Raw genomic sequence first — 19,328 nt, 5'->3', positions numbered from 1 at the left:
CGTTTAAGTAATAACGTAATATAAGCTTAAATTACACAGGTCGACAGCATCTCAGACCCAGTAACCGGACTATATATTTTCGAAGGATTTTGATGCGATGAATCGAAATCTGGCCTCAAAATTGTTCTATCAGCTCTGGTTTTCGAGATATCCTAACCTAAAAGTGCAAAAAACACCGTTTTTGCCCATATTTGAGGTTATGTAGCCTTGTAGATGTTTTCTTTCACCAAAATTAAAGGATGTCATCTTTAAATACAAGCCTTCTTTGTTCAAATGGCGTTTTGTTTGCTCAAATATCATTTTTTTCGCAGAGATATCGCATTTTGAAATTTTCATGTTTCTAAATTTTCCTACACCTGAAACTCTAGGGGTTAGGGGATACGGGAGTTGATGGGTTAACAGTTAAGTTGGTTAGCCCACTTGTGGTGTGAGATATGTAGATAAATAAGACTTATTTTAAAAAAAATATGCGAGTAAACGCAGTCCTCAAGGTTAAGTGGGTTAGCCTGCTTGCGGTATGATAGGGGTGGTTTCTAGGGGTTAGGGCTGTGTGTGACTCGGTACGCAAAGGTTAGATAGTGTAGGGGTGTGGTGAGTCAGCACACTTATGGTGTGAGACAAAATTTTAAGAAAAATAAGACTCAATTCAAGAAAATTAGTAATCGACTATATCATGTCTATGTTATCTCAATCGATTTTCAGGTGTAGGAAAATTTAGAAACATGAAAATTTCAAAATGCGATATCTCTGCGAAAAAAAATGATATTTGAGCAAACAAAACGCCATTTGAAAAAAGAGAGATTGTATTTAAAGATTCCATCCTTTAATTTTGGTGAAAGAAAACATCTACAAGGCTACATAACCTCAAATATGGGCAAAAACGGTGTTTTTTGCACTTTTAGGTTAGGATATATCGAAAACCAGAGCTGATAGAGCAATTCTGAGGCCAGATTTGGATTCAGCGCATCATAAACCTTCGGAAATATATAGTCTGGTCTCTGGGTCTGAATGTTGGTTAAATTTTGTCGGTCTGTGTTATTAAAGATAGTTAAATAAATAAATTAAAAAAAGTGAATCCAAAAATTCAAAACCTCCTTTCCTCACACCGAAAAGTCAAGCGGAATAGAACTCGATATCTCATTGAAATCTCTTAGTGCGCGGGTAAGTCTCTTAATACGCGCAGAATTTGCATTATAATTCTAAAATGAAATCAGGGATATAATTGCCAAATATTAATTTTTGCCAAAACATGCTCATGTAAATCTGCCTTGTTGTATACGTAACATCTCAGCAAGCTGCACTCTATCTCTGCGCAATACTTATACGCACCGGCTTATTATAATTATTAATTTTACCTGAACCTATTCACTTACGTATCTATTTTAATACATTGTGCAAACCGTCTCCACATATGCTGTCCATTGGTATATGTTTCAACTTCTTTCTCTGACTATAAATACTAAAAACAGGTACGACAAAAATTTGCTCTCCGTATTAATATATAGATTTGTATGTAAGTATTAGTCATCATCATCATTACCATAGCGACTTCTTCTAATATCACAGTGTGACAAAAAAAAAAAAAAACTTAAATATACTTTTATGGAGACCTAGCACAACTTGTGGCTATCGAAAAACTAAAAAAAATGGTATAGGAGAAATTTCCAATACACCCCCAAAATCTCATTTTATGGCCATAAAACCGTTTTCCAGTAGGTTGATGTGAAGAATAACTCCTAACTTCGCCAATTTCCATCCGATTTCGAATTTGCTTTTTTAGTTCGAAAGAACAAAAACAAGCCTTTTTGACAGTGTGTTGACATTTTTTCTGAAATGACAACTGACGAGACTGTAGACGGAAGTATTTGGAATTTTTTTATTTTTTCTCTATTTTTTCGACTTTGACATAATTTTTACGATATTATCCGATATTGGCGATTTTTTTAGTACCCTACTGTTATAGTAAATTTAATTTTGCGTCAAATGAGCTATATTTGACTGTAATTGAATTAAAATTAATAGAGTTGTGTTAGTTTTAAGATTTTTCTTTTTTTTAATAATTTGGTATGTAGGTATAACTTACGCTAAATGGGAATAAGGACGTGTTTTGATGCGTGATTATAGATACGTAATATTTATTGGAGTATACATAAGAGTACACTGTACTGCATACAACAGAACTGGTTAGAACTTACGAAAATATCTTAATATGTCACATTTTTTTTCAATAGAAAAATAGAATACTAAAAAATGAACTAGGTCTCCATAAAAGTATAATTTCAGTGTCGCACAGTGTATTCTATTATTGATAAACTTACACTTGCACGGGCTTGGACCAAGCAAGTAGTCTACCCGCTACTTAAGCCTTCTCTGACACTTTAAATGCAAACTTACTAATACTTTTCCGAAGTTTTATGTGCGCTACTGTTTATACAAATGCTTTCTCCTCAAAGCAATTTTCAAACAATTCGGGTCAATGTTTTTGACCTTTGTCTTTACATTTACAAACCAGGTACAATGAAATGGATATTCATCAACTGAATCGAATGTGAGCTGTTGCTTTAGCCGAACTGTTTTATGTCACAATTACTTTTCAATAGACTTGCATGAGTGAATAAAATACAATTTCGTTACCATAACACATATTTTATAAATGACAGCCTTCGACAGTGATATCATCATCAATCTATAAATCATCTCCATGACTCTACGCTTTCAAACTGTCTACTTGCATTGACAATACTGTTATAGACATGCAATAAAAAGAAGAACAATAAAACATATACGTTTCCGTCAAATTGTTAAAAAATCAGGAGTTTGATGACTTCCGTCTGTATTTCCTCAGCTACTTTCACTTGAGCAAGTGGGCCAAAACATGTAAGGAATCGAACTGTTTCAAGTCTAATGCTGAACTAGTTCGCTTTGCTCAAAATTGTACTATTGTCACTCTTAATATTCAATATAAAATGCCTTGGACTCTTTACTTTTATGTTTCAAATGTTTACATTTCACATTCTTTTATCATAAGTTCTACCTTACATCAAGCTCACAGTTATTCACAGAGATATTCCTTAAAGCGTAACAGAAAATAAATATTGGTTGAGTAAAATGTTCTGAGCATCTTTTCGCTTTATTTATACTATGAAATTATCATACAAGTATATGAAGTTATAATTATCGAGTTCAGAACGAATATGCCCCGTTTTATTGTTACTAAAACTAGTTCTTAAATGTAAGTGTGAGAGCTTCTTAAACTGCACTTTTAAGAATAGAAAAAATGCCGCTGGGCCAATTCGGTTGGCGAATCGTTATGACGCTGTTTTGCACCAGGTAATCGCAAAATTTGATACTTCACCGCTGACGCTGATGGCGATGTGTAGTGAATACAAAATAATTCAGAATCGACTAAATTAACTGGAGAAAATGTTCATGGCGCCAAGAATATGCTAATGGGACCGAGTGAAACCATCTCAAGGGACCGGTATCAAGCCCAATTAATGCATTCGGGCCAAACGTTGAAGAAAAACGACTACAGTGTCAAATCAAAAGAGACACAACAAAGTTATTCTCCAGCATAATAACGCTTGGCCTCATTCAGTAGAGGGGGTGCAGATGCCCTCAAAAATACTTATTCAAATAGAATTCTTAACTCACGCATCTCACTCTACAGAATGTGCTCCTTCTGACTGTTTTTTGATTGGGCCAATGGAGCTTTATATCTTTACCGATACTTACTTTGGCTGATCAGCGTTTTTGCTTTTATGGAGAAGTCAAAATATTAATCGATTCATGGTTCAGTTCAAAAGCCGGTAAATTCATCCTGTGTGAAATTTCCGAAAGATAGAAAAAGTTTAGGCAATCGACGGTCCGTATTTTGCAACGTAAATATGTAATTCCTTTTTTTAAATAACAACTTAAACTTTGAGGAAAGATCTGTGCAAGCGAAATTGTACTCTTAATTGGTGTAGTTTTAAAATTAAAATAAAAGTAAATTTTCTATAGATATTTAGTAATGGCCGCAAGCGGGTGATATAAAATAAAGGGAAAAAGGAAAGAAGGAAATATTGAATTATTATTTAGCCGAGTTTCTTCTTCAATTTTTGGTATGTGCATGGATGTTAACAAAGAGTGAGGCTTATATTTTTCATAAAAACCTTGTTATAGCGCTTTTAGATGCTTTTTCATACACTGGAGGGTTTACCCTTACTTTTCCAAATCAATAGTCTATCATTCGATATTTCACGTCCATATAACTTCAAACTCGGAATTAGTCGGCTGATAGCCACGCAAAACTCATTTGGCTGGAGTGACTGGTTCATTATATTATTAAAATATTAACTACTGGGTACATAGTATGGATAAGCATACGTAATATGATATGTTTGTAGCTACGTGAGTATCAGTTGATAGTGTATACTCGTACAAATTTACACATACGTATGTAGTTCTGCTGTTTATTTCTCATTCGCTTTCACAAATCTATTGGACCAATTTTTTGTATTGCTGCCGTATAACTAATGTTTGTTGTTTTTGTACGACAATTTTTTTCGCTGGCAATTCCTCTCAATTCTTTTGTTTTTGTATTGTTTAAGTTGATGTATCGTGATTTGTCAAATGTCGGTCATGATTGCTGAGGTAATAAATTAGGTTTAGTAAGTCCTCTTCTGGGTTTAACTTCAAACAAATCTGCCTTTTTGATGTTTCCATATATTATGAAGTACATTTTTTGTTTGCTATTATTTTTCATCACATTTTGTTTGCCAAACTAGTGGGCATGCACTTGCAGGAGTATATTTTTATATTATCTGGAACAATTTCTATTCCATGTGTTTAGCTTGTCTGAATTTTTATCAAAATATTATTTAAATTTTAGAGTTGTGCAACTCTTTGCCTTGAAATGCAGTACGTAGATCAGAATTAAGGATTATTTAAAAAAAAGTTGTTAATTGCTCATATTTTTCAGGAAGCGTTTGAGTGTCTTACTTAGATGCATTATCTAATTTAGGTATAAATATCTTTAAAACTGCGTAACATGGAGCAATATAACATTTGGAAAATAGATAATAAGAAATTATTCGAATGTATTCAGGATCTACAGGATCATCCGTAGTGGGCTGAAAACGGATGATGAGCTCAGAGCTTCGGCAAATAGAAAAGTATTGAGCTAACATGATTTTTATTTGTTATTTTTAACCCTAGAATCAGAACTTATACGCAAGTTTTTCGTGGTATTTTTAGTAACATGTAAATATCTGTACGCTAAATATCTGTAAGTGCTACTTTGGAGTGCTACTAAGTAGGCAATTGAATAGTAAAATCTTCTATCGACGAAGAAGACTAGCACTCATCATGCCCGTCACACATTAGCGCAGAAGCTTGGACCATGTCAATATCCGATGGGTCGACGCTTGGAGTGTTTGAAAGAAAGATTATGCGCAAGATTTTTGGACCTTTGCACGTTGGCATTGGCGAATATCGCAGGTGATAGAACGATGAGCTGTATGAGCTTTACGACGACATAGACATAGCGCATCGAATAAATATCCAGCGGCTACGTTGGCTGGGTCATGTCGTCCGAATGGGTACAAACGCTCCAGCTCTGAAAGTATTTTATGCGGTACCAGCTGATGGTAGCAGAGGAAGAGGACGGTGTTGGAAAAATCAGGTGGAGAAGGACTTGACTTCATTTGGTGTTTCGCACTGATGCCAGTTAGCACGAGAAAGAAACGACTGGCGCGCTTCGTGAGTGAAATTGTTAATGACTACATCGCCGAGAAAAGAGGCTGTTTTGGTATTTGTGACTACACTCCTAACCATTCGTCGAACGGATTTTTGAAGGAAAGTTAGTTCAATTCTTCTTCCTCATCATGTTGGTCTCCTTGCCGCGGAGATGAGGCTTAAGTGGTGGTCTGGCCCCCATATCATGGCGACAAACCCAACACGAACTAAGAGGGAAGCTCCATATGGGGAAGACAAGACAAGTCCACGAACCATTAATACCAGTTAAAATTTATCTGGGCGTTATTTCCACTCCTAAGTAAGTACATCGAGACAATCTGTATTTCTTTCTCACTACAATACCACTTCTCCTCTTTACTAAATTTCCCACCAATATGGTGCAGCTTATATATCAAGGCGTTTCTTGATACTCTATCAAATGCCGCTTTAAAGTCGACAAAATACACGTTAACTTTCTTCTTTTCTTCGAATTTTAAATTGACAATAGCGGTTAAATTGAATATATTGTCGACTGTGGAGTAATTCTTTCTGAAGCCGGCTTGATACTCTTTTAAAATACTGTTCCTTTCATTCCAAGACGTTATTCTTTCGTTAATTATGCCTATCATAACTTTTGCAAGGCAGTTCATAAGTGAAATTCCTCTGTAATTTACTACTAGGGCAGGATCCCCTTTTTGAAGATAGGAAAAACTTCGCTGGTTCTAAAAGATGCGTCTACTTTGCATTTTTCGTAAAGATTTCTGTAAGCACTTGCCATAGCCGTGATGAAAGTATCGTAGGCATTTTTTAAGAACTCGTAAGGAATTCTATCAATCCCTGGAGCTTTGTTTAATTTAACTGGGTTTAGCACAGATCTAACTTCGACTGGTGAAAAAACTATAGTAGATCGTCAGAGTGGAAATTATGTGCATACAAAATTTCCTTGACATTAGCAGTAATAAACCTTGAATTCATGCGTTGATATGGCGGAACTTATTTCTTCATATAATGATAAATCTACGTCTGGATAGAGCAGGATATTTGATACAATTTCACAGGAGGTATATAGACAACTTCTGCAGAAGTCATGTGTTTGCACGCCCACCTTCTTGAGGCGTCTGCCGGTATAACAGAAATCAGTGCGATAAAACTGTGCTTTTTAGGATTAGCAGAGATTCTGTGCATTCAGCATTGAAAGTCCGCCAGAATTGTGGGGCGATTCAGTAGGTGGTTTCATTACATAATCTTTCGTTCGCTACTTTCGTCAAAGATAAGTAGCTGTAAGGTCCGCTAAAAGTTTGTAAGGGTAGGTAGGTAGGTGAAATGGTTAAACTAAAGCGCTGTTTTGGTACCATTTTGGAACCTCCAACGGATAGATATCTACAGCCAGCCAAAGCTGTTGATGTAGTGGAGAAGATTGATGGGGTTTAGTTAGGCGCGCTGCCCCAAACTGTCGAAGAGAGGAGCGCCCAGTGACTTTAGTCGATTGGCTGCCAATCCCGGACATTTACAGAAAAAATGTTTAACAGTCTCCTTCTCTGAAGGATTGGTTCCAAGTCCCGCTAGTACATCCACCCTACAGTTACCCTCAAGGTCACAATGGCCTCTACTCTACTACCTCTAGGTGCTATTACTCGGCCATCTCGTTAAGACATGTGTGGCATTTCATGAGTATTTTGGAGGTTGTCGACTGCTTTGTGAGGGATTTCATCGCCGCCTGGCTATCAGTGAAAATGTAAATATCATCTTGAGGTATCGTATTACGGCTCTTATTATTACTATGAGTTTAGCTTGATAGACTCTACAGTAGTCGGAAAGCCGAAAACTAAAGGAGCTCCTAAGATGTTCCAAATATAGACCTCCGCTCACCCTTCCCTCACCCTTCCCTCGATTTGAACCGTCTATGTCTAAAACGATGGACTTCTCTTACGGACCCTGTCTTTGATTGTCTCCTTCCCACACTTTCCGTGAAAGTGAACGGTGTAATAGCAATTGTAGACCACTATCTTCGGCTGTGAGCCCCCAAGTTAGCTTCCTATCTAGTGCAAGGTCTAGATATTAAGCCCTTTCAGTTACTTTAAGGGGTTCTCCCCCTACGGATATTTGTTTAAGAACAAATGTTTTATGTCTCTTGCTAAACAGTAATAGATCCTTTTTTCCGGACTTAATTCTAGTTCCCTACTTTTACAGCAATGGTATAGTCTGCTCAGGGATCTTTGTTGGAGATAACACATTGTAGGAAGGTATTTATCCGAAATTGCTATTACAATATAATCGGCGTATGAAATTATCAAGATAATATCAGGCATACTTTTAAGGACGCGCCAAAAGTTCTCAGAACTTGAAGAGGAGATCCCCTATATAAAGGGTTTTCCAATAACAGGGGGTATTTAAATATATAAACGACTAAAATATATATGGGTGGCCGCCGTAGCCGAATGGGTTGGTGCGTGACTACCATTCGGAGTTCACAGAGAGAACATAGGTTCGAATCTCAATGAAACACCAAAATTAAGAAAAGTTTAAGAAAGTTTAAGGATCGAGAGCTTTGAGAAAGTAAATGAAAACAAGTGAAAAAACCACCAATTCGTACTGATTTGAATCTCTTTGGTTTAATTATTATTAAAACATAAGTTAGTGTAATTATTTTCGTAGACCATCTGTGCTTGCGTTGAACGTAAACGGACGTGTTTTTCCGACCTCCCGCGTTAACTAAGTTTATTGGTAATATACCTAATCGTTCGTGCGACAGTGACTCGATTTAACCTATCGTTTTACTTGGACACTTTTTTATCCACAATGCCATGCATATGCGGTCAAAAGGTTGACCGTGGGCAGCCAAACAAAAAAATTCAGTGTGTTAAGTGCAGTGAATTTTACCATCTTACTTGTGAAAATTTATTGCCTGCTGACATTGAGTACCTGCTGAAAATAAATAAGCAGTATTGTTGTAAACAATGCACAAAAGCGCGCCGTAATTCGTTCCTACTGTCGCCTCGCTCAGTTTCTCCGCCAATAGATGCGGACAACAACAATCAACATCAAAATATTTCTGAGGCCACCAATATTTCATCGCTTCCAGCTACTTCGGTACCCGTAAGACCGAATCCATCAGAGGAGTGCAGCAAGCAAGAAATCAACCTGCAAGCTGTTTTCGACGAAATTAAATCTCTTAGATATGCTCAGGAGAAAATGATAGCTGTAATTAGCTCTTTGCAAACCGACAAGAGAAATCTAGTTAAAAAGGTAGAAGAACTACAGTTTGAGGTAAAAGCCGTTCGTCACAAACTTTGCGATCTCGATGTCGCTGCTACTATTCCCGCTTTGGCTAATGATATAAAAGCCCTTCACAACAATTTACATGTACTACACAACAATAATTCTGCAACAACAAAAAACAAGGATCGAGTGCTTGTTTCTAACTCAACACCACCATCTTTCTCTTCTGCTCCATCTCTTCTGGCCATCTGATGTATGCAGATGACCTGAAAATTTACAGTCGGGTAGAGAAAGTAACTGACTGCATAAGACTTCAGGAAGACTTAGCCAGATTGGAAGCTTGGTGTGATAATAACTCCTTACCTCTTAATGCTGGTAAATGCCAGCACATGTCATTCAGTAGACGAAAAGTTACGATTGATTTCGATTACAAGTTGGGCACTACCACCCTCACAAAAATTTACGAAAAGAAAGACTTGGGGGTCATATTTACATCAAAAATGTCATTTTCCAAACATATAGACTTTATGATTGCCAAGTCTAGATCTATGCTTGGATTTGTAATAAGGAATTCGAGGGAGTTCCAGGATATCTCTACGCTGAAAAATTTGTATTTTTCTCTTGTGAGATCAAACCTCGAATATTGCAGCATCATTTGGGATCCATTCTATATGGGTTCATCTTTAAGAATTGAGAAGGTTCCAAAACGTTTCACTCGATTTGCTATTTATTCACTTCGTTGGCCTTGCAGTTTGCCTGCATATAAAAGTAGATGTCTTTTGTTAGCACTGCCAACTTTAGAAATGCGGAGAAAAACTTCATCGGTAATGTTTATAAGAGACATAGTTACGAATCATATCAAATGTCACTTCTTGCTGGAGCTAATACTCTTTAATTGTCCCACTCGTAACCTAAGACTCAGCAATATGTTCCATTTACCTTATCACAAGACCAATTTTAGTCGAAATGAACCGCTCACACGTTGTATAAGACAGTCTAACCAATTATGCAAACATTTGGATATATTCTCTAACTCACGAGAGACTTTCAAATCAAGACTTAATCTGGAGATACACTTTTTGAATTGTGACTAATGTATCTCACAGTATTGTTTACCATAAATTATATTTAAGCTTCAATATTAGTAATCTATTTAAGTTATACTTTAATTGATGAATAAATAAATAAATAAATAAAAAAAAAAATAAAATAAAAAACATTTTTCTAATAGCGGTCGCCCCTCGGCAGGCAATGGCAAACCTCCGAGTGTATTTCTGCATGAAAAAGCTCCTCATAAAAATATCTGCCGTTCGGAGTCGGCTTGAACTTGTAGGTCCCTCCATTTGTGGAACAACATCAAGACACACACCACAAATAGGAGGAGGCGCTCGGCCAAACACCCAGAAGGGATGTATGCGCCAATTATATATATATATATATATCGAGAGATGATTAACGACTTTTTATGGCCGGGATTGGATGGTATTGATCTAGACAACGTATTGATCAACAAGACGGTGCTATGTGCCACGCAAGCAACGTAACCATTGATCTTTTACGGGAAAAGTTTCCGGAATGTGTTATCTCTCGAAGAGGTGATCACAATTGGCCACCGATATCTTGTGATTTAACCCTTTGTAGCACTTTTTTTGGGGCCACGTGAAAGAGAAGGTATGCGCCAACAGCCCAGGGTCCATTCAAGACCTCAAAGATGGAATTCGTGAGGCTATAGAGGACATAGGGCAGCCACTCTGCAATTCGGTTAAAGAAAATTTCATGAAAAGGATTTTGTCCTGGAAGCGTGGTCGTGGTAGTCATTTGCCTGATGTTATTTTCCTTCCTCTTTATAATGAAATAAACATCCGATAATTTATAGTAAAAAATATCATTTTTCTTTGAATATCAAAACAACACCTCTTATTGGAAAACCCTTTAGTATAAACCTGGCACTACGCGACCTTTACAGGTATTTCCAAAATTTTCTTGATAGTATAAAACTGGCCTCAAGAAAAACTTATAAAAATTAGTAGTTCAAGCTTTTTACCAATAGGGACGCGGACAAGATGGCGCATGTCTTAATCGGATAGTCTTAAACTATCGAAACACTGCTCATAACAAGGCACTAGCAATAGGCGGGCAAAATGGATTTGTTTTTTATTTATTTGCCTCTAAATTGTCAAATTTGGCTTAGGTTACTCGGAGCTGTTAAACTTTGTTTATAAATCTTGATATTTTAGGGACCAAAAGCGAAAAAAAAATGAATTGATTTTGTTGTTTGTACTTTAATACTGCTACCTGTTGCCCTGACTCATAACTATTTGCACAAACTTTTCCAACCAACCAAATGTCACTTGCCACAAAATGAGTTTAGGTGCATATCATTGGCACCGGAATTAAATATTAGAATTTAATAAACGAAATCTAAACCACGTACTCAATGCCAACAATTCACCCAGCGGCGTACGGTCACTCACTCATTGGTTTACATACAGAACAAACGATGGATGCGTGCCGCAAGCTGAGTTATGACATTTATGACGGCTGTTTGGCCGGGAATGAGTCGCGTTGAGTGACGTGACGAAACCATGCAGCGACATGTAATATTAACTCACTGCATGCAACAAACAAAGGCATGCATTTAAAGCACACGTGTGCCGTTGTTAATGTCTTTGCATGCAGGCGACAGCTTTGGTAGGGTTTTAGTGCCAACTACTCACGCCACGCTACCAGTGCCCCAGATATGTACTCGTCTACTCGAATAAACAAAAACTCGCAATATTACATGCAGGTGAGCGAGCTAAATATGCATTTTGAGTAGTGTGACAGCGAGCGGTAATGCTAGAATGAGTTCACTGCGAAAATGCAGATATGTGGTATGTGGCATGCGGCAGGTAGCACGTGCTTTTGTGGCACAATAGAGGATACTACGAGTACACAATTCAATGCAATCGCTGCTGTGCATTTATTTGCCAGCCAATATGCAACTGAAAGTATTCTCCGACAATTTGACAAATGTATCAATCGTGCCACTACTGCCTACCACCGCTACTACTGCTGCCACTGCTGCTGCTGCTGCCACTGCTGCTGCTGCTTGCAATCAATTTACTAAATTGTCGCTGCATGCCGGTTAGCATTTTTCCCTTTTCTCTTTTTTCAATCTTTGCTCTTTATGCATTCCAGTATGAAGTACGAGTGTAGTTTGTATGCATGTGCCTGGGTGTGTGCGCGTATATGTGGGTTTTAGTTGATTCGCAACGGGTTACTCTCGCATGCCAAGCGTTTCATTAGCGGTGCGCCATTTGATGGCTTTGATAGTCTGCGATGATTGTTGATTGCTTTTGCTTATTGCTATTGTTGTTGTTGTTGTTAACTGCTTGTCAATAGCCGTGATTGTATTCGTTGTTCGCTGCTGCGGCTGCAGCGCCTGCCACCTCTTCGTCTGCCTTAGTTCTCGTAGTTGCGGCTACTTTGGGTTTGATGTGCTATTAGCTGTGCAGCTGCGGTCGTATGACCGACCAACACTTGTTTGCTGTTGTGGTAGTTGTTGTAATGCAGTTTGTTGATTGCCGTCATTTTATTGAAATCATTTGTGCATTTGTATGCGCTTTTAGCGGAAATGATTATGCGTGTTGCATATGCGAGCGAGAGGGTTTGAAAAGTAATTTAGTAAATTGGTAACTTTTGAAAACGCTGGAAATAATGCTAAGTATAGAGCGTAGTATTCTCAAACTGTGTTATGTGTACCACGAATAATACGTGAAGCATATGCAAGTGATATTCCAATAAGGAGGAAACAGAAAATAAGTCATCTAGCATTTTATTATAAATCAATAAATTTTAAATTCCTTACATTTTAACTTAGTTAACAGGCCCGATTTGGTATGCTTTGCCGCACTTATTTCCATTTCTTACTTAAAAAATAATAATAATTTTTTTAATGACTTTAAAGTTACAAGTTGCAAAGCAGTAAATTTTCAAAAAATAGTTTTTAATACTTTTGCTTACTCTAAGATAGCAAGCGACAGAAGATATATCCAAAATTTTTTTTTATTTTTAGCCACGACAAATACAAAATGGCGCAGAATATATCACCCTGTTGGAGGATGTCATAAGTTTTGCAAATGGCGTCGGAAATAAGTCATATTTGACACTGGTGAACTAGGCAGCTGCAGTATACATACAGACAATCGAGTGCTCATCACTTACGCTTCTGTGCTAAAGGTGGCGACGGAGCATGGTTAAGTCCACAATCCTGGAACTATACAGGCTACAAAGAAGTGTATGTTTATGCATCACGAATGCCATGAGTACAACCACTGGTGATGCCCTAAATGCTTTGCTTGATTTGCTCCCCCTGGATCTTAAGATATAACAGGAAGCAATAAAAGCAATGTGTAGACTCCATAAATATGGTTTCTGGCACGAAGACGGAACTTCGGGACATAGAGAAATCTTTAGGCTGCACTGAAGGCCCTGGAGAACGCGAAGCAAACCTCAAAGATTGTTCAAGAATGTAAGAAGAAGCTCAATTCTGTCGCAAGACGAAACAGGTTTGTATTTATATGGGTTCCGGGACACTCCGGTGTTCAAGGAAACGAAATCGCCTACGAATTGGCCCACCGTGGATCAGCGGTGCCCCACAGGGGCCAGAGCCAATAATCCTTAGAAGGAAAGACTTTCGGTTGATGGTCGGTATCATTACAGGACACAACCCATGGGGTCAACATATGACCACCATTGGAATCATTAAGGACCCGGTGTGCCTGTCATGCTTGGAGGAGGCGGATAGCACTGAGAGAGTGACCTGCCTTTGCTAGAGCACGGCTACGAGTTTTGGGTTCCGATGTCATGAGAATGAGTAATATTCGTTCTCTAAAACTGGAGGATATTTACAGATTTACAGACAAAGAATCTGGAAAATTCTCACAGAACTAACTATCTCTTTCTCTGTTTCTATTCTTTCCTGTCTCTTTCTCTGATACCTTTCTCATTCTCTCCCTGACTATCCACCCTCTTTCCAGGGCTTTAAATACAATGGGCTTTTCAGCCTGAGTGTTTTAGGAGCCACCAAATCTCCTGGTGCTCCTTGGCTCGACCTTTTCAAATTTCAATTTTCAATGGAGTGCGTAAGGGCCAAAATAAAGATTTCCAACACTCAAAGTAATTTTTTTATCCAATAATTCAAAAACAAAATTGGCCAATTAATTTTACGCCAGTTTGTACAGATTTTTATGGTATACTTTCTTTCATAGCAGGAAGGTTCAGTTACTAATTTTGTTCAACTAACTTTTTTTGAAAGAAAAACGAATTGAAAAGCAATCAAAACTTTTTCTTATTAGCTGGATATTTCCTGTACTGTAGAAAAAAAGGTAATTTTTGCTACACAGTACCACGAAATTAAAAGAAATATTAAAATATCAATATGGCTTCGAATATCTTCATTTTAAAATCTCATTCACAACCATAAGCGATGAGTCTAGGGTCCAGGGTGAGAATTCATTTGGAACAAAACATGAAACTTTAATACACAGTGACTAAAAGGTAATCATTGTTTTTCCCATTGATATACTTCAGCAGCTGTTAAATTGGCCAATGAACTCCAGCTTTCAAAACATTCAGTAAGGTTTGCCATTTTATCTTCCATCGTTTCACGCTATTCGAGCATGTGAAAATTATTTAAAAATGTTACCGAAATTCCAACTTAGTTCTACATATGCAACGCGAATTTCATTGCGCGGGTGATCATCATTTGTGAGAAATGTAAACCATCTAACAGGATGCGTAGCGGGCAGAATTAAAGAGGCCTCAAATATGTCGATTCGGCGCCCTTATAGAGCGATCTGTAAACTCGAAGATGTGAAGGAGAAATTTCTCAACTACTTCATCTCACTTCGGTCATCCATTTGCTAGCACTCTTAATTAGTGGCGAAGACCTAAAAAAAACCTTAAAATCTTCTTAATTTAAACTAACAAGTCTCGAGGCGAACTTTCGAGACTCCATTGCAAGAATAATGTTGCACACGTTGGATAGAGCAATCTAAAATTGCACAGAACATAGACCAGTCGGAGTTAGTTCAATTCCACGCAGTTTATTATTCCAATTAATTTCAGGAACAAATGGGCCGAGTTAATGTCAAATGCTAACAAAACGCTCCTAAGAATTGTTTATTCTTCCCACAATAGCGGGAAAAAGTTATTGTAACATACGAGAGTTAACATAGCTGAGCGTAGTCAACAGAATTAAGCAATTGCATTGAAATGTAAAACCCATGATTTAGTGTTAGACAAATTAAAATAACAACAGAACTTGTAAATTTTTGTTTCATGCTTATTTGCCGTTGGTATTTTGCATGCACTCGAAGGTTAGCCATTGTCTGCCGAGCGGCGACTGCTATTAAAAAAAACTTTTTCTTCATTTTGGTGTTTCACTGGGATTCGAACCTATGTACTCCGAATGGTAGTCACGCACCAACCCATTCGACTATGATGACCGCCTGCGCAAGTTTCATTAGCAAGATTTTTAATCCGTAGAAAATTATTAGGAAACTTCTACCACTCTCATTACGTAAATCGATTGCCATCATTAGGCAAATGATTTCACTTAAAAAATTGGGAAACCCACTGGCCTCTAAACAACACATAACGAAGCATAATGTGGAATTACAAAAGTTTTCTACAATGACGAGTATTTAAAGTCGAATTCCTTGTAATTCCACGCATAATTACGCTCACGTTCGAATTAGTTTTGCGGGCGTGACAGCCAACCAACCTCGGCCAAAGAGCAGAATAAAGTACGTGAAGCATTGTAAATACAAATTATTTGAAGAAATAAACAGCAGGCAGTCGCAGACATACACGCGTGTTAAACGAAAAGTGAAACTTCACGAAAGTGTAATTAAAAAGGCGCCAGCACTGCCAGTAGCGACGTTGGCGGCTCATTCATGCAGAGAAGTAGCATTGAAAATGTGCAAATAAAGCTTGCAAACAATAATGACGCACAACACGAAACAAAACAGGAGCGTCGGGAGAGGAAATAAGAAAAGGTAAAAGTGAAAATGAAAGTAAAAGTAAAAGTAAAAGTAAAAGTAAAAGTAAAAACAAAAAACAAAAGAAGTCGTACGGTAATTGGTGGATTGTTGTTGTGGGGGAGCAGAAAAGGATGATGCCTAAAAAACATAAACTAAGGACATTAGGACACCTTTGGCCAGGTGTGAATGTACAGAGAAAAGAAACATGCTCACAAAAGTTGCTAGAATGCATCTTTGATAAGGCTGGTAGCAGTGGTAGCATAACCATTTTGTCTGTCCCTACTTTCTTTACCTTTTAATACCCGTGCACTTGGGCCCAAGGGTATTATAATTTTATTCATATAATCAGATTGATGTAGACAAATGTATACCAAAATACCCGATAATTCGATCAAAAATTAATATATTTCAATTAAACTTAGTTCACATATTACGCTTTATTATTTATTACAATAAACGCGACCGGTAATTTTCACAAAAGACAAAACAAGCAAAATTTAATTTTGTAAATAATGAACTCAAAGAAATTAATACGGCGCGAGTAAAATTTTGAAAAATCGGCGGAGCCACGCCTCGATATCGACTTAATAAAATGTGTAATTGGGATCGAATGGAAACCTACAAATTTCACGTCGGCTGCTCTGAGGCTACAAGCTGTGTCTGAGTTTGTTTCATTCCAAAAATTAACAGCCAGCCTAAATTAAATTTTAGTAAAATGTGAGCGTATACATACAGTTAGTAACAAAAGTAAGTATACACCGGACAAGCTTTCAATTTTCCCCCAATTGATTCGTTCAAACAACCTAAGTTATAACAAAATTGTGTTTTATTTACATAAATGAAATAATTACAAAAATCATATTTAATCCAACTAATGACAAAATTTTAAAAATGAACCAAATTATAGCTTTTTATATTAAACTTTATAAAAATTCATGTCTCAAAAGTAAGTATACAGTTCATCATATTATTAATTTGTGACATCAAAACCATAATTAAAATCAAATTCTAGTATTTGGTAGGATGACCATTAGACTTTACAATCGCTTTAAGTCGTGATGGCATTGATTTCACCAAGTTTTCAGTTACAGCTGGTGGTATTTTATTCCATTCCTCTTGAAGGACGTTTTTCAATTGTTCCTTATTACTAATCGAATGTTTATGTATTTGCCGCTTTAAATGTTCCCATAAATATTCGATTGAGTTAGTATCCGGGGACTGTGGCGATGTTATCAGCTGTTTGCGCACATTGTACAACAACTACTCTCGTACAATGTTGGATGTGTACTTGGGGTCATTATCCTGCTGGAAGATAAACGTTCCTCCAAGACCCAATTTCGTAGCGCGTTCTTTTAAATTATTTTTCAAAATATTTAAAGAACCATATCGGTCCATAATATTTTCGCTAAATACCAAGTTTCCAACCCCGTTCACAGTCATACATCCCCAAACCATCAGAGAGCCTCCTCCATGCTTCACAGTGCCGGTCATATTGTTTAGATCCAATTGCGCGTTAATTTTTCTCCAAACTTTTTCACGGCCATCAGATCCACAGATACTGAACACTCATCATAAAATATGACTTGGTTCCAAAACGTTTGGTCATATTTTTCATGATCTTTTGCGAATGGAATCCGTTTACACCGATTGACACTACTCACGAAGGGCTTTTTCCTAACATTGCGCCCATGATAACCAGCACTATGCAAAATCCGGCGAATATTTTGGGTGCTAAATTGTTTTCCAGTCTCATTTTCAACTTCAGATTTCAATTTGGGGGCACTTATTTTGAGGTTTGTTCTAATTTTCCGTAGGACTAAGCTTTTATCTCTGGGACTTAAGAGCGGCGGACGCCCACAACGCTCATTATTAGTGGTGCTTCCCGCACTTTTATATTTATTCACAATCTTTTGAACTGTGGCAAAACTCCTATCTATCAAACGACCGATTTCTCGCAATGATTTATGTTCATTGTGATATTTTATAATCAGTTTTTTTAATCATCAGAAAGCTCTTTTCCTCTTGGTGCCATTACTAAAAATGTCGCAAAAATTAATACAAAACGTACTTCCCTACATTTTTATGCTCACCTTAATTATTTCCTTGTAATAGCTTTAACTTTTTTAAGCACTACGTAAAAATAAATGTTATGCTAACTGAACAATCGTTTGCTGTATACTAACTTTTGTGATATAAATTTCGCTGCCATCAAAGACAAAGCAAAGCGTGGATAACGGTATCTAAAATGTACAGCTAAATTAAGGCGCATATGAAAGCTTATCCCAGTACACAATTACCATGTGTTAAATATTTTGATTACATATCAAGGAAAGCATTAACGCCAAACAATTCCATGACTCAGGCTCCTATATACTTATTTATGTTACTAACTGTATGTAAAGTTCTATCCGGACCGAATTCAGTCTCCCTTACATGTTCAGAAATATACCTACATCCAACGTGCAATGTAATGCCCTGGAAGTGTCAACAACACCTTTGTTCAATGGCCATTAGTTTGGGAAAATACTTATTTCTTATAAATTTTCTCTTTTTGCTTATATTTTTCTTTGTTACCAAATGTTGCAGTAAAGTTTGTGCTCGACCTTTGTTCTCTTTTCGCATTTATTTTCGGTTGGGAACTCTTAGTGCTGCTTTGCTTTGTTGTATATTTTTTATATAATTTTACAAATTTTTGTTGGTATATGACAATGTTTACTTTAGAAAGTGCCCTTCGAAGGCACTTGAATTCATTATCTTTAAAAGAAAACAGTACCTTGCGCCCAGATGTACGTGCCCTCTAATATGTAACAGCAGAGTAGCTGCAGCAAATTTTTCAATACAGGTATGTAGTAACCAAATAATATTGTGCATAGCATCTGTATACCTAGAGTAAAAAAATACATAAAATACTTTTAAATTTACGCTGCAAGACACATTTTGTCAAAAGCTTCCCCCAACAACAGTCAAGTGACGCTCTAAGTCAGCTGATTTCAGTTCTTTTATATATTTTTTTTAGGGTTACGATATCTGTGATAAGAGTTCCTACCAAAATGTTATCGACATTTCCTGACATTTGTAAAAGTTACGCCGTCTTCAGTAAATCACTTAGAGAGAACGTTGTTGTTGTTGTTGAAGTGGTTGAATATTTCTACAGAAAAAATCCTAATTACCGACCAGCGCCTGTTCACTACCACTATTCTCATGTGATGATGTCGTGTGCTTTTTTATAATTTTTTTTTTTCTTTTTCTTGATACGTGAAATGTTTGGTCGAGAGCATCGTAATAGGTAACTCGTCCTTTGGATTTTCCCTGCTATTAAACTATAAACACAGAATTAATTAATTTTTTTTTTACCTCCAGCAG

The sequence above is a fragment of the Anastrepha ludens genome, chromosome 5 (genome assembly GCF_028408465.1).
Source record: "Anastrepha ludens isolate Willacy chromosome 5, idAnaLude1.1, whole genome shotgun sequence".
In the NCBI taxonomy this organism is placed as follows: domain Eukaryota; kingdom Metazoa; phylum Arthropoda; class Insecta; order Diptera; family Tephritidae; genus Anastrepha; species Anastrepha ludens.
This window is presented reverse-complemented; position numbering follows the sequence as displayed.